The following is a 9,449-nucleotide window of genomic DNA, read 5'->3' on the forward strand; positions in this document are numbered from 1 at the left end:
GTTTAGTAGCGGGCTGCTGTTATGAAATTGTATTTAAACACGTACAGCTTTAGAGCAGAATGATGATAATGCAGGCCAAAATAATTTCACAAAAGCAGAAATAGAAGTTAGTAAAGCTGAATGCCTTCAATGTAGTGTAACCAGAAATGGCAGAGCAAACCTAAATGTTTATAGATGGTAATGTTTTACCCTATAGTTTTTGCTGTAGATATTTATGAGCTTCATTTTTTTCATAGTTCTAAACATCCAGATCCTGTCTTGTAAAATACTCCCATTCACATTTGTGTTGTCCTTGGTTATTAATTATTATTAAACAGGATCAAGTCAGTTTAGCACTTTGCAATGCAGCTGTGGAAGGCCATGACTAAGAAACATTGAAAGACACTCTCCATCAATAGGAGCCCTGCTTCCCAGTCAACAAGCTGCATCCTGCATTTCTCTAAGATTTCCTTTTTGAGATGATGATCCAATGACGCACATCATTTGGTGCACAAACCAGTTTAATTGCTGAATGTTATTTGTCCTTCGCAGCGCACAAGTGGCAAAATTTACTATTTAATCGCTTGTGTACTTTCTGTGTTTGCCGTACATTTTTTGTATTTTTTTTCCTGATGCTATCGGGAATAAGCCAATTAAATAAACAGGCTGAATGGTGTTGACTTTAATCTTGAGGCTGAGACATCACAGGTGGTTGGGTCCCTTTCCACAAAACGATACTGATCTCGTAGTCCAAGCAGCTCTGGAGTGGTGCCTGAGCTGTTTGTGCAAAATCAACGTGTTCCAAGTGATAGAAAATGTTACCAGGCCCTGAGAAGTTACTGAGGTTCTGCCATAAAGTCTTTTAAAAAGTGAATTTGAGCTTAATCTATGTAGTTTATGGCATGCATCATTTCTGTAGTGGAGGTTAAGAGGTCAGAAAGATGACTGTTCCAATGATACAGAATCTAATGTGTGAAAGTGCACAGGGAAACTGCACAGGGGTACTAAAAATTGAAGGGGGGGGGGGGCGGCTTATCTTGTGTGGGGTTTAATATGGTTGTATGTTATTTGTATATAATGCTCTTTGTAACACGTGGCTTTTGTTTGACTTGTATATTTTATTTTGTTATTCTTACTGCATTCTTGGGACACTGCTTGGGGAAGGGAGAGGATGTGTTATTTACTGTAAGAAGAACTTGGTGCATTTTTGCACTTCCGAGATCGCCTTGTCACACTGGTGATTGTCAGGAGACTTTTTTTCTAATATTTCAAAACAGTTCTTTTTGTAGAAACAAAAAAGAAAGAAAAAATGCTTTGCAGATTTGTATCGCTGATTTTAAAACCTGAAATCTGTAAGAGTTTTTATAGGTAAAGGTGTTCTTTATTTCAAGTGATTACTATTTGAGCAAGTAAACCTGTTTAAAAAAAAAAAAAAAAAAAAAAAAAAATCTAATACTGTCTTTTTATTGACTTTCTTACACAGACACACACACAGATGTCCAGCTCAATGTCCAAAAACCAAATCTAGCTGCACAGGGCAGTTTTATCCAGCCCTGAAAAACTTTCTGCTGCTGGGGTTCCAGTACTATTATAAAGGACTGTTTTGTATGTCTGCATTTGAGTATCTAATATTGGACTACATAGTTATATTAGGGTGTTTGTGCTATCTGGGGTCTATGAAAACGGACAATCTGTATACTTTTCAGAATTAACATGAGACACATAACTTACAGTTATGTACAAGACGTACACATAAGTAATATGGATATATAGCTATGGCCAGAAGTATTGCATCATTACCCAATAGAATTAACACGTTGCTTTATACATTCGAATGAAACCTGCTGAAGGATGTTATGTTAACATATTGAATTACGTACTGTACTAAAAGTGTGACATTTCGCACAGCTGGGAAACTATAACGGTATGCTGGCTGCTTACCAGTCCTGTTTGCTGAAATCACTCTGTGTCTCCAAACTAAATGGGCAGGCTGTGGGCAGGAACCTGGCTGCGTTGGTAGCTGCCAGAAGGCAGCTTTGGCTTTCCTAGGCACGCAACGCATGCATGCCTTCTATGGATAAAGCACTGCTGTTCCCCCATTACACTGGGGCATACTTTTGGTCCTGAGGTAGATGAGATACTGTAGCTCTCACCACTCATGGGAATCTACAAAGGAGCAGGTGCGTCTGCTTCCCAAGCGACCACCTCCAGTGCGCAAACCAGCTGCAAACTAGTGCCCAAGGGCCCAGCAGTCTCTTAGACTAGCACAGCTGGCTGCGTCTACAGGGGCATTTTATAACCGACCTGTGGCTGCGCGCTGTGGCAACTTTAATAAGTTCCGCCACCAGGCAGAGGTGAAAACCTCAGTTTAGGCCACAAGCCCAGCATTACCTTAGGAGCTTGCTACCACAAGCCCAGGGCTCCTTTTCAGGAAGCCACAGACATCTGGGTGCTTACTACTGTACAGACTGGCTATTCCCTTTCAGGACGAGACTCCAACATTAGTCATGGACCCACGACACACTGTGGCGTTGTCTCGGGAGGTGACAGCTCTGTTGCAAAAACGGGCAATTTGCATAGTACACCCTCTCCACTTGAGAGAAGGGTTTTTACTCCAGGTACTTCCTGGTGCCCAAGCGGGATGGCGGCCTCAGACGGGTCAACCTATGTTTAAGTCGCAGGAGGTTCAAAATGTTGACTATGCAACAGCTGTTTCAGTCAATCAGGCCAGCCGACTAGCTCATCACGGCGGACCTCAAGGATGTTTATTTCCACATCCCCGTAAGACCAGGGCTCAGTAGGTACCTGTTGTTCATGTTTCAAGGAACAGAGTACAAGTTCCGGGTCTTGCTATTTGGTAACTTGGACTCCACATCCATGCTGTCCACTCTGGTTGGTCAGAGTGTGGAAAACAGCTGCATGTTTGAAGCTTTTTCAGCTCAACAGTGCTTACAGTAGTGAAGTTCCAGAGACTTATGGGCTTGAAGTCGTCTGGGTCTATCAAATAGGGTCATTGACACTGCAAAATGCCAGAGCAGCGTCCACACGTTCCCAGTATGGGTACAAGTGGGGAGTCTTTCAGACATGGTGCCTGCCTCTGGGTTTTGACCCAACAACTTATCCCATTATCCCATGGCAATTTTTGCAGGACCTGTTTGATAAGGGGAAATCCCCCTCTACATTAATGGTCTATCTTACAGCTATTTCAGCTTGCCATGTCAAAATTGACTTTCTTCCAGGACAATTGTTAAAAGGATAGTGTTCCTTACTGGAGGCTTAATGTGGTTCTTCAAGCACTCATGAAGTCTCCATTTGAGCCCATGCATTAACCTAAGCTGAAATTTTAACTCTTAAAGTGGCTTTCTTGCTTGCAATCTCCTCCGAAAAGTGAATGAGTGAGATGCAGGCATAGCCTGCTTAATTTTTGCAGAAGCCAAGAGAAAGGTTACACTTCGTATCAATCCTGCTTTTTTGTTGAAACCTATCTCGGAATTTCATGTAAACCAGTTTGTGGAATTGGAGACTTTCCATCCACTTCCTTTCCAGTCTGATAGGGAGCAACAGCCCCATATGCTCTGCTGTGCTGGCACTAGCATATTATGTGGACAGAACACAGAGTTGGAGGCAGTCTGCACAGGTTTTTTGTCTTATGGAGCGAAGTCCTATGGTAAAACCTTGTTTAAACAGAGGCTTTCGAAACGGTTAACAGACACACTCAAGACTGGCTAAGAGTGAGCCAACTTGCCCCCTCAAGAAAAGCTCACTGCCCTTTTTAGCAGGGGCATAGAAACTTTGTGGGCTTTGTTCCAGGGTGCATCTGACACAGACATTTGCAATACAGCAGTGTGGGCTACTCCCCATACTTTTACCAGGTTCTATAGACTGAATGTCTACAAATCCACAAAGGATATGTTAAGGGCGGCTTCAGGGTCGACCCCTAGAACATAAACATAGAGGTAAGTTTCTCCCTCAGTTTTTTAGCCCTATCTACTTGTTACTGGTGTTCCAAATGGTAACGTGCAAGGTAGCCTTTGGCTAAGCCTTGTAGCATTCCAGTTGTTCTGCAATATTGCCCTTGTGACGGCTTTGGTATTCACACCCATTAGGTAATGGTTACATTTCGTACTTGATGGGGAATCTTCGGTTATTATCATAACCCTGGTTCCCTGAAATAGAAATGTAACCATTAACCTTCAAGGTCACTGCGTCCATGACTGCAGCAGGCTTGAAGGAAAAATGATGCGAAGATCTGTGTGCGTAGTCCTTATATGACCTCAGGGTCGGGCACGACTGCACCACAGGATCTGACAAGCAGCTTTGATATATTATTCAGGTTCTGGGTCTTTATAAGTTAAATACCCATTAGGTAATGGTTACATTTTTATTTCAGGGAACCGGGGTTATGATAATAACCTAACGAAATGTGACATACAGTACATGCATACAACTGCATCCCCTTCATAGAGAATGTAATCTCCAGACAGGGATAACAAGACCAACATGCTATAAACTAGCAAATACCTTCATTTGCATAAAAAAAAAACTATTACAAACTAATATATATATATATACACACACACACACACACACACACACACACACATATACAGGTATTAGGCAAAATTAGTTGGTAAAAATACCATTTGTCTTGGTTGTTGTCAAAGAATGCAAAATAATGCACACTGTTCTCACCTATTGACACAGTTAAATTATTCCTAATCCCGTCCATTCCCTCAGTTACAGAGGAGTTGCTCTGCAGTTTCAGCCTTGAGTTTCTGTGGGCGTATTGAATGCGTGCCGCTGGCAGAGCTAGTCTCCTCTGACACAGCAAGTGGAAAACCAGCACACCACCCACACATTGTGAAGATCAAAATCAGCATCAATCACTGGTGGGGACACAGGGGACAAGCAGGCATTACCATCACGTATAACAACAAGCACCGGAGCCTAGTATCCACAAAGCAAATGAAACCTGCCGCAGGGATTAAATACTGCACCACAGGCATATGGTGGAGGCAGTCATATCTATTTATGTCACACTATATTTTTCCATATATCTGGAAAACTTGGTAATAACATTATTTAGCAAAGGTTATTGAGAATATCAGATTCAGCGGATATAGGGGATGTCTGTCTATACATTTGCCCCTCTATATGTTACACTTCAATTTTTGCATATATCTAGAACCCTTCTCATTTTGTTGTGATGAAAGTTGGTATTCGCATTATTTAGCAGAGGTCATTGGGTACAAATGGAGGTGTCTGTCTGTCCATCTGCATATCACGCATTTATACATGGCTCTTCAGAACACGAGACGTTATTCCACATGCTGTAAATAGCCATTGTAATATCCCATGCTATTAACACCTCATTTGCTTAGATATCACTGAAGCAATTTGTTGCCATTTCTTATTCTAAACTATTCTGAAGTTATCTGGCAAAAAACTTCCCATCCCCAGTTGTACTGCTGTCATAGGAAAAGAAGAACATTCTGGGGTGTCATACGACCTGTGAACTGTCTCGCTCATTAAAATACTCAGCATATTTTTTAAAAGAAGACAATTATCTATTCAGAGATACCAGGGTATTTAGTAAGTAAGGGACCTGAGTGAGGAAAAATGTACAATACCCCCACCCCTAGTTTTGATGTAAATCATCTGTTGTTTCTATAATTTGTGATGGTACTTTACTTTAGCACAATAGCCATTGCCCCTCTGCTTCGGGTGAGCTAAAGATCTTTTGTTTGATGGCTTTAATGTTTTCTCAGGATATTATGTAGATCTTTCAAACAGACTCCTGTTATGTTCCATCATCACTTCTTGTGCTGTACGTCACATTGTATTGTTGAAGTAAATCTTGACAGTGGTTTCAAATATTATGGCAGTATACTTGATTTAAAAAAGGGTCTTTTATATCGCTTCTCTACTGGCACATCCAACCTGTGCCGGCTCAGTACGGTACGGGTACGGGTGGTTCTCCCCTGGATATTTGTTGAGCCAAGTGAGAACCAAACCATGAAACTCCAGCCTCACAAGATATCTAATGCCTCTTTTTCACCGTACAACCAAGCCGTGCCAGGGCCGTACCGAGCCCTCACGGGGGAGCCTGGGTTGTTTTTCCACTGTGAGCCAAGCCGTAATACTGACATCACACACAAAGAAAGGCAGTTGTTATTAATAATTGTTATTAATTAATTCAGTTTGCCAAAAGATGTACAAACAAATGATGTTCAAAAATGAACAGACCAACAGTACAGCGGTATCTTGTATCATTATATTTTGTAAATATATTTAAGAATTTCCTTATAATCCACACATTTAAAAAAGATATACCATTCAAGGATAGTTGCTGTTTTTGTTTTTTGTTTGGGTGTTTAAAAAAAGAAGCTGCACAAGCGCTTCAAGAGCCGTGTAGTTTTATGTATTGTACAGCTGTATTTTGTTTTACTATATTATTGGAAATAAATTTAAAATGTTCTTATTTGCCAATTTTTGGTTTTGTTTATATTAATATAATAGAGGTCAAGGATGAGAAATTTGGCAAGATTTTGTGTTTTTGAGTGTGTGGGTTAAGTGTACCACACCCGCGAGTAGTGGCCATTTGCTTTAAATCATTAGAAATTCAGGAATACACTTTCTCATTTCTGACGCACAACTCCAAATCTTCCTGAATACTTCTATCTGCCCACAGAGAAACTAGCGCCCGCGCTTCCTCGGTGTCCCAAGACAGTACTTTTCTCTCATCACACTCGCTGTGCTGAGTGGGTGGACAAAATTTATGCCCGAATTTCTGACTATTTGAAGCAAAATTTATGTCTCAAACTGACCATTTAAAAATGTGCCAGCAGAACACACAGCTTCTCCCTCTTTCCTCTTCTCATCCCCCCAGTGCTCTCTCTGGTGCCCTCTGCAACTGTCACTCAGCTTCCAACAAGGCTTACTTCATCTCTGCCTTTGCCTCCCATCTCTCTCTTGACTTCCAAGCTCTCACTGAAACCTAGATCTCCCCTGAAAACGCTGCCAATCCAGCCATCCTTTCCTCGCCCCTCTGGACAGGGTGGAGGTACAGGACTTCTGCTCTCTTTCTCCTCTGCTCAGAAAAGAAATGGAAGAAACCCAATCTCCCTGTTGCCTTGGATCTCTATCGCTCACTCCTTCTCTTCTACACTCATCTCTGCCAAACACACCTACTTTCATTCTATCATTCAGTCCTCCACTAACAAACTTTGTAAACTTTTCTTTACCTTCTCCTCCCTCTTTAGTCCCCTTCCTTCCATCCTCCTCCATCTCAGCCTCCTCCAAAATCATAGAAATCTGCAAACTCTTGCCTCCTTCCCCACCCATACCATGTCCTGTGCTGTGCTCACTCCCTCCCCACCACCCTCTGCAACCCCTACTATTCTACCCTCCTTCTCGCCCCTCTCGGATTCTGATCTCCTCTGCTCCTCTGAGCTCACTGCTCCAGAGCCATAAACCCACCATGTGTGCTCTGGACCCCCCTCCCCTCTCACCTCTTCCAGGCTGCTGCACCTGCCCTACGCCCTTTTATTTCCTCTCTCCTTAACACCTCTCTGTTCTCTGGCTGTTCCCCCTCTGCCTTCAAACAAGACTGCATCACCATCATCTCTCCAGAACTACCGTCCTGTCTCCATCCTCTGGTTCCTCTCTAAAACCCTTGAGCGAGCAGTACACCAGCAGCTCTCTGCTTTCCTGTCAACACATTCTCTGCTCGACCCCCTCCAATCTGGTTTTTGCCCGGCACACTCCACTGAAACTGTTCTTCTCTCTGTCACAAACTCTCTACTCTCTGCTTGTGCCACCTCCCTCTTCTCTGTCCTAATTCTTCTTGACCTCTCTGCTGCCTTTTACACAGTTGACCACTCTATTCTCCTGTCCTCCCTTGCTGACTCTCTAGCACTGCTCTTGCCTGGTTCTCCTACCTCTCTGAGCGCACATACCAGGTGTCGTCTTGCTCACCCCCTGCCTTTTGCCCTCCTTTTGCATCTCCTCCCATGGCTTCTCATATCACTTCTATGCTGATGATGCCCAGATCTTCCTCTCTTTCCCACCTCTGACTGACATTTCCTCCCATATCTCTACCTACCTCTTGGCCATCTTCTCTTAAATGCACACACATCATCTCAAATTCAATCTCTCAAAATCAGATCTCCTTTTCTTCCCCCCTCTTCCTCCCCCACTGCTGATCTATCTCCATACTGCTTGAATCCACCACCCTCTCTCCCTCCTCATCCACACAGCTCCTAATTCAGCCCCTGGTACTGTCCCACCTTGACTACTGCAACTCCCTCCTGGCCGGCCTTCCTGCCTCTGCTACCCGTCCACTCCAACTCATCCAAAACTCTGCTACTCGCCTCATCGTCTCCCTTCCCCATTTCTCCCACACTATATCGCTGCTCCGCTCTCTGCACTGGCTCCCTATCACGGCTCGCATCCAATTCAAAACTCTTGTACTCGCCTATCGCTGTCTTGACCATTCTGCTCCTTCCTATCTCCAGACTATCATTTCTCCCTACACCCCCTCTTGCTCTCTCTGCTCCTCCACCTCTGGCAGACTAGCTGTAGTCCACCTCCACTCCCCCAACTCCAGAGCCCGCTTCTTCAACACCCTTGCCCCTCAGTGGTGGACCAACCTACCAAAGGATATCAGGACTGCTCAGTCCGGCCACCTTCCGGCGCCTCCTCAAGACACACCTGTTCAGACAGCTGTAACACTACAACTCTTGACCATACTGGACTATACAGCACCCACTTGTACTAGTACTTGCATCAGCTTGTACTTGCACTGAACTGCTCCATACCTTGCTGCATTCAACTACAGCTCCTACCTATAACTACTTACTGTATCTTGTATTTAATTTTACTCTTATAGGTATCTGTACTCATATTTTCTGTAATTATTCTAATTTGAAATCATTCTCATCCATTTATCACACTTACTGCGTGTTCTTACTGGACTTTGCTCATATAAGCACATAATTACTATAACGTTTAACTGCACTTAGTGGAATTTGCTCGTACTTTTTAATTACTGTATGCTGCCTTATTTTGCTCGTACTTTAATTGATTGTATTGTTCTTTCATATCTGCTCGTATCTGTATGATATTCTGTAATGTGGTATTTTATAATGTGATACTTTGTAACTTTGATAACTTGTAACAGTTCTAAGTCGCCCTGGATAAGGGCGTCTGCTACGAAATAAATAAATTAATAAATAAATAATAAGAGTTCAATTTACAACTTCCACAGTAAATGCTTTATTTTGGTTCGGCACTAGGCAATGTTTGTATTTTTTTTAAAGAAACCCTGCCTCTGTCCCAGTATAGTAGTAATTTTAGCCCTTCTTACTTTCGTGCAGGAAACTATTTAAGTAATGTGGCAGCAGCGGCATCTTGCGAAACGATACAGATGCGACTAAATACAATTCCTGTGTATTTATCAGTGGCGTAGC

The sequence above is a fragment of the Polyodon spathula genome, chromosome 12 (genome assembly GCF_017654505.1).
Source record: "Polyodon spathula isolate WHYD16114869_AA chromosome 12, ASM1765450v1, whole genome shotgun sequence".
NCBI lineage: Eukaryota > Metazoa > Chordata > Actinopteri > Acipenseriformes > Polyodontidae > Polyodon > Polyodon spathula.